Below are 5,761 nucleotides of genomic sequence, written 5' to 3' on the forward strand. Positions count from 1 at the left end.
CCCAACCCATCGTCTCCCCTTCGGGCCCGCCCACGGAGGCGCTCCACGAGCCGCCAAAGTCCACGACTGGGCGGGGTTTGGGAGAGGGGTCTGCGGTATGGGTAAGCACGAGGCCCAGAGGAGCGTTCGCGGCCACAGCCGGGGGCACAACCTCCGCCGCCCCCAGGCCCGTCCATCGGGGGCCCCGAGAGGAGGGAGCACGCCCGAGAGGGGCGGAAAGACCCCCTTCTCTCACAGGCCCCGGCCCAACGCGCTCGCCACCCACGCCCGCGTGCGACCCCCTCCCCCCCGACCGCCACAAACACACACACACGTGGGGGGGGAGGGTGGGCACACGCGGACGCTCGCCTGGCCCGAGTCAGTCCCCCCGTGCCACAGCAACACCGTGGGAGGACGACCGCGACGAGGCGGCCCCTGTTTCCCCCAACCGAGGGAGGGAAAACAGAGGCACGCCTCCCTTACCGTCTCGACCCCCCCAAGAGAGCCACTCACGGGACGCACCACCGCGGCGGCGGGGACCCCGAGGAGCACGCTGGGAGAAGGGAACGACACCACCGCTCGGCCTCGGGCACCTGAGGGACGACCTGGAGCGCTCCAGGGGCACCACAGAGGATCGAACGAGGCACGCTCACGCGCCGGCAGGGGCGCGCGGCGCAGCGGCGGGACGGCACCCCCCCACCAACGCGGGGAGGACCGCCCACGGGGGCAACACGCCAAGGAGGCGAAGCGAGAGCGTCTGCTGCGTCCGAGGACCACGGCCCCGCCACCCACGCCGTGAGGCAGGGGGCGGGAGGCCGAAGGTCAGGGCCGGGGACCACCACCCCTGCCCTTCCCCACACCCCTCGACAGGCCGGGAGAGCGTGAGGAGAGAGGCGGGGAGGCCCGCGGACAGAACGAGAAGAGCGGTCCCGTTCGCCAAGAACGTCCGTCCCTCGTCTGGCGCGACCTTAAGGCCCGGCCCAGGAGAGCGCGACATCACCACATCGATCAGTCATGCCAGAGAGCCAGGGACCACCCGGCCCCGAAGGGGAGGGGCACACACAGCGAGGACCATCACCAGAGGAGCCTGCTTCGGCCTCACCGGCGGCACCCCAAACCCCCTCTTTCTTTTTTTTTTTTTTTTTTTCCTCTCAGGCAAAAGTGGCCGACGACCCCGCGAGTGAGGAGAACGCCTGACACGTGGCACGGAGCCTGCGGGGTGGGGTCGTCGTCTCAGCCACCACCGGGTGCCTGCGGCGGGGAGGGGAGTCACACGGGGTAGAAGACCCAACGCCCCGCCGCCCCGCCGCCCTCGGGTGAGCCAGAGACCGGAGGCGGCACCGCGGGTCGGGTCAGCCGGACGCACACACGAGAGCCGGCGCGCAGGCCCAGGCGGGCGGCTCAAGTGGCGAGGGTCGGCTCGGCCACCAGACGGCGATCCAAAGCCCAGAACCCTGCGCGCGTCCAGACTCCCAAAGTCCTCAGCGACAGACGCCAGAGAAGACCGTGTCAGCACCTATCTGGTGGCAAAAAAGGCCCATTTCGGGCGAAAAAAATCACGGCGCCCGGCAGCGGGGCCCACGCACGCGTCGCAGGGGGGGTCCCCGGGACCTCGGTCCGGCCGCCTGTCCCCAACACTTCCCCATCCACACCAGCCCCGGAGCTCTCGGGGCCATCTGGTCGACCCGAGGAGCTTGGGGGGAGTGGGGGGGGGGGGTGGGGGGGGGAGGGGGGGCGGGCCAAGCGGGGCGGGCAAACGTGGGAGAGGGCCGCGAGCCGGGTCGCCCTCCCCGGTTCACCCGCACGGGCAGGTACCGGTCCCTCCGAGTCTCCGGGCCAAGACTTGGTGAAAGGAAAAGAAATATCTCACTCGGCCGTCTCCGACGAGCGGGCCCCACGGGGGACCGCGCCCGGGCCCGGGCCGCCCTATCCGGGCCACCCAGGACGGCTCGGGCGGGCCGGTCCCCACCCCCACCCCGGCCGGGACTCGCGGCGGGTGGAGGAGAGGGGGCGGGGGAGGGAGGGTGAGAAAAAACTCAAAGTCCGCCGACCAGGACCCCCCGTGGGCACGCTGAAGGGCCGGGTGCGCCCTCCCCGGCCACCCGCGCGAGCAAGGCCCGGTCCGTCCACGTCCACGGACCCAGGGGCACTTGGAAACATTTTGCCCCGGGAGGCGCCTCCCAGGCGACCAGAGCCCACGAGGGAGGGACCGCACCCGGGCCCGGGCCCGGGCCCGGGCCGGTCTCTCCGGGTCACCCCTCGCGGCCCAGGCCGGTCCCCACCTCCCGAGTCCGACTCGGCCAAACATCGGTGAGAAAGAATCCGACCACCGGGAGGGGCCCCACGCGCGCCCGCCACCGAGCCCGTCGCGCCCGCCACCGGCCTAACCTAAACGCACGGGCCCGGGCCGGTCCCCCACCTTCCGGAGCGGGGCGCTGTGGGGACCGCGGAAGAGAGGAAGGGAGGGTGGGGGGGTCGGGGAATGAACGCTCCAAAGGGTGAGCCAGGAGAAAGCCCGACCGACCGCCCATCCGCAGGCGCTCCGGAGGGCGCGGAAGACCCTCTCCCTTCCCACCGCGGCGGCCCGGCCCAGGTCGTGTCGGGTGGCCGGGTCGGTCCCCGCGGCCGGAGGGGAGCGGACGGATGCTGGTCGACCGGGCCAGGCGGTCCCCCAGAGCGGCTCGAGAGCGCGGCGACGGTCACACCCTCATAGACCTGCACGCCCAATCTCAAGCGACAGCAGGAGGCGCCCACGCCTGGGCGCCACCGGGACAGTGGCCACCAGCGTCGCCTGGCTGCCGGAACTCTGCCTCGGGCCCGGCGGCCGACTCACAGCCCTCACGAAGGTCGCCGAAGCTCCAGAGACAAGGGACAATATAAAAGCGGCCGCCAGGTGGCTCCCGACAACCGGCTCCAACGTCCCCGGGCCGGATCCCTGTCGCCGGCCGGCCACCGAGGACGCGGCGGCAGCGCCGGGCCGCCCAAACGCCCGAGCTCAGCCCGGGACGAGGCGGCGGGCGTCTGGCGCGGCGGCCCCGTGTCGTCCATCTCGGAGCTAGCTCCCCGGTCGGCACGACACGACACGGTGCGACCCGGGCAGCAGACGGGGGTGGGGGGGTGGGGGGCGGGGGAAGCCGGGGAGATGTCGCCGGGAGGCTGTCTCGGAGGAGACGCGCTCCCCAACGCGATTCCTGGGCGGGGGGAAATCCCGCGGAGACGCCGGCGGGGCCCGGGGCGCCCGGCACGGGTTGCCCAGAGGGGCACGAGCAAGATCCCCGGCTGCCCGGACGGGGGGGGGGGGAGGGAGGGAGGGAGGGAGGGAGGGAGGGAGGGAGGGAGGGAGAGAGGGAAGGAGGGAGGGACGGATGGAGGGACGGAGGGACGGAGGGACGGATGTAAGGACGGAGGGACGGACGGAGGGAGGGAGGGAGGGAGAGAGAGAGGGACGGAAGTCGGGGACTGGCAAACCGAAACCAGGCAAGCGCTCAGGGAACAACGCAGGAATTCGTCCAAAGACAACACATCGGTGCTGCGAGGGTGGGGAAAATGCACTTGCGGTCACGAGAACATGGATTTCATAACGGACTGACCACGATCCATCACGGGCCGGGCGGGGGTGGGGGGGGTGGGGGCGGGTGAGGCGGGGGTTGGGGGAATGCGGGCGGCTGGGGGGGAGGGGGCGAGGGTGGAGTCAATAGCCATCCACTAAAGAAACTGAGTTCCGGTACGTCGACACAAGGCAACACTCTGAGTGCGAGTGTGTGTGAGCGTGTGTGTGCGTGTGCGTGCGTGCGTGTGTGTGTGGAGTGCGGTGAGTACTGACAGCGAACCGTAGTCCCACCAGGACCACACCAAACCATACCAACCAAGAAGTCAAGCTGTAGAACTTCTCTGGCCTTTAAAACAAAGAGAAAAGCGTGCACGTATCGCATACGTACACACATTACGTACGCTTGTGGCATACGTATACGTGGACGTGGACGTATAAAGGCCTAGGACAAGCCCAAGCACATCCCGTCAGGGGAGCCTATCCAAAACAGACCAAGACCTCACACAATTCAGCCTCCAGAAAACAAGCGACCCAGTGAGAAAAGTGGGCAGGAGGCCAGAACAGAACATTTTCATTAGAGAAAAAAAAGAAGAAGAGAAAAAAAGAAAAAAAGAAAAAAGAAAGAAAGAAAGAACACAACTTTCTTAGTAAAAACCAAACAAACAAAACACAACAACAAAACAAACAGAAATAAAACAGAAAACCTCTTTTAGTGAAAGAATCCAACGGGGCAACGAAAAAAGCGCACACACGCATCTCTCTGGACGAAGATATTCGGACAGGCACAGGATCTGGAGTTGCGACAGCAAGTTCGTACAAGCAGAAAAAGTGCCTCCTTCCTCCCGATCCAACACGTATTTTTCAAGCTGAGAGAGACCACCACCACCGTGGCACGCCGGAGGGAGGACTCAGAGATGTCACCCGGCGGGTGAGAGAACGGCTCTCCGACAAAAGACAGCAGTATGGAAAACAGAAAGGAAGTCCCTCAAAACACTGCACAGAAAACTACCATGCGACCCAGCAACTCCACTAAGTGCCCACGGAGGGGGTAAAGACGACATGTACATGTCTATCTGTACCAACACCTGTAACGATGTAGAGATAGGTACGGACGCACTGTTAGCGCTCTCTGTGCCCGTACGTCTATATCTATGAGAGAAGGACCGGGTGGGGGGTGGGGGGTGGGGGGTGGGGGTGCGGAGAGAGAAGTGAGACAAAGAGTGGACAGTCACGTGAGTGCAGTAGGTAAGGAAGATTAAGACGACAAACAAACTCCCAACAGTGGTCCTGTAAGTCAACCATCAAGATTTCGATATCATGATGTCATCAAGCACCAACCCTTCTGAAGGGACACAGCGACACACAGGGCTCACTTGGCAGGGCAGTTCAGGACCCTAAAATGACCGTGAAAGGTGAAGCTCGAAAAAGCAATCTTGTTCATCCACGGGGGGAAAATACCGTTCTCCCACGACATTCAAAAATCCTATCAGGGGGCTTCCCTGGTGGCGCAGTGGTTGAGAGTCCGCCTGCCGATGCAGGGGACACGGGTTCGTGCCCTGGTCCGGGAAGATCCCACATGCCGCGGAGCGGCTGGGCCCGTGAGCCATGGCCGCTGGGCCTGCGCGTCCGGAGCCTGTGCTCCGCAATGGGAGAGGCCACAACAGTGAGAGGCCCGCGTACCACAAAAAAAAAAAAAAAAAAAAAAAAAAAAAAAAAAATCCTATCAAAACATTTTAAAACTCTCTTACTCGCTCACCATTTAAAAGGTAGAGAAATAAAAAGAGAGCCAAAGTACGATTTATTGAGTGGTGGACCGTCAAAGAAAGCATGCCATGAAAGCCTCCGATTCATTTTGGAAGGTCCTAGGAACAGCAATCTTCAACATTGCTCTCCTGCCTGCCTTCTTGGCGTGGTATCTTTTCTACATCTGGATAAGCAGTCCTAGGTTTTGTGTGTTTGCTTGTTATTCCCCTAACTGAAGATCAGCCTCCAACACGATAACCCTTTGTGCCCTCTGGGTCCTGAACTCTCTTCTCTGGAAGTGCTTTTCTGAATGGGAACGGTTTCACCAACGTCATCGCCTGGAGACATCTTCAGCCTGTCCTCCCCCCACCCGCACCCCCGCCCGCCCCCCACCCTCTTCCTCCTCCTCCTCCTCCTCCTCCTCCTCCTCCTCCTCCTCCTCCTCCCCTTCCTCCTCCTCCTTTTTTTTCTTTGTTTTCTTCAGCTCTC

Source organism: Kogia breviceps, unplaced genomic scaffold (assembly GCF_026419965.1).
Source record: "Kogia breviceps isolate mKogBre1 unplaced genomic scaffold, mKogBre1 haplotype 1 scaffold_371, whole genome shotgun sequence".
Classification (NCBI taxonomy): domain Eukaryota; kingdom Metazoa; phylum Chordata; class Mammalia; order Artiodactyla; family Physeteridae; genus Kogia; species Kogia breviceps.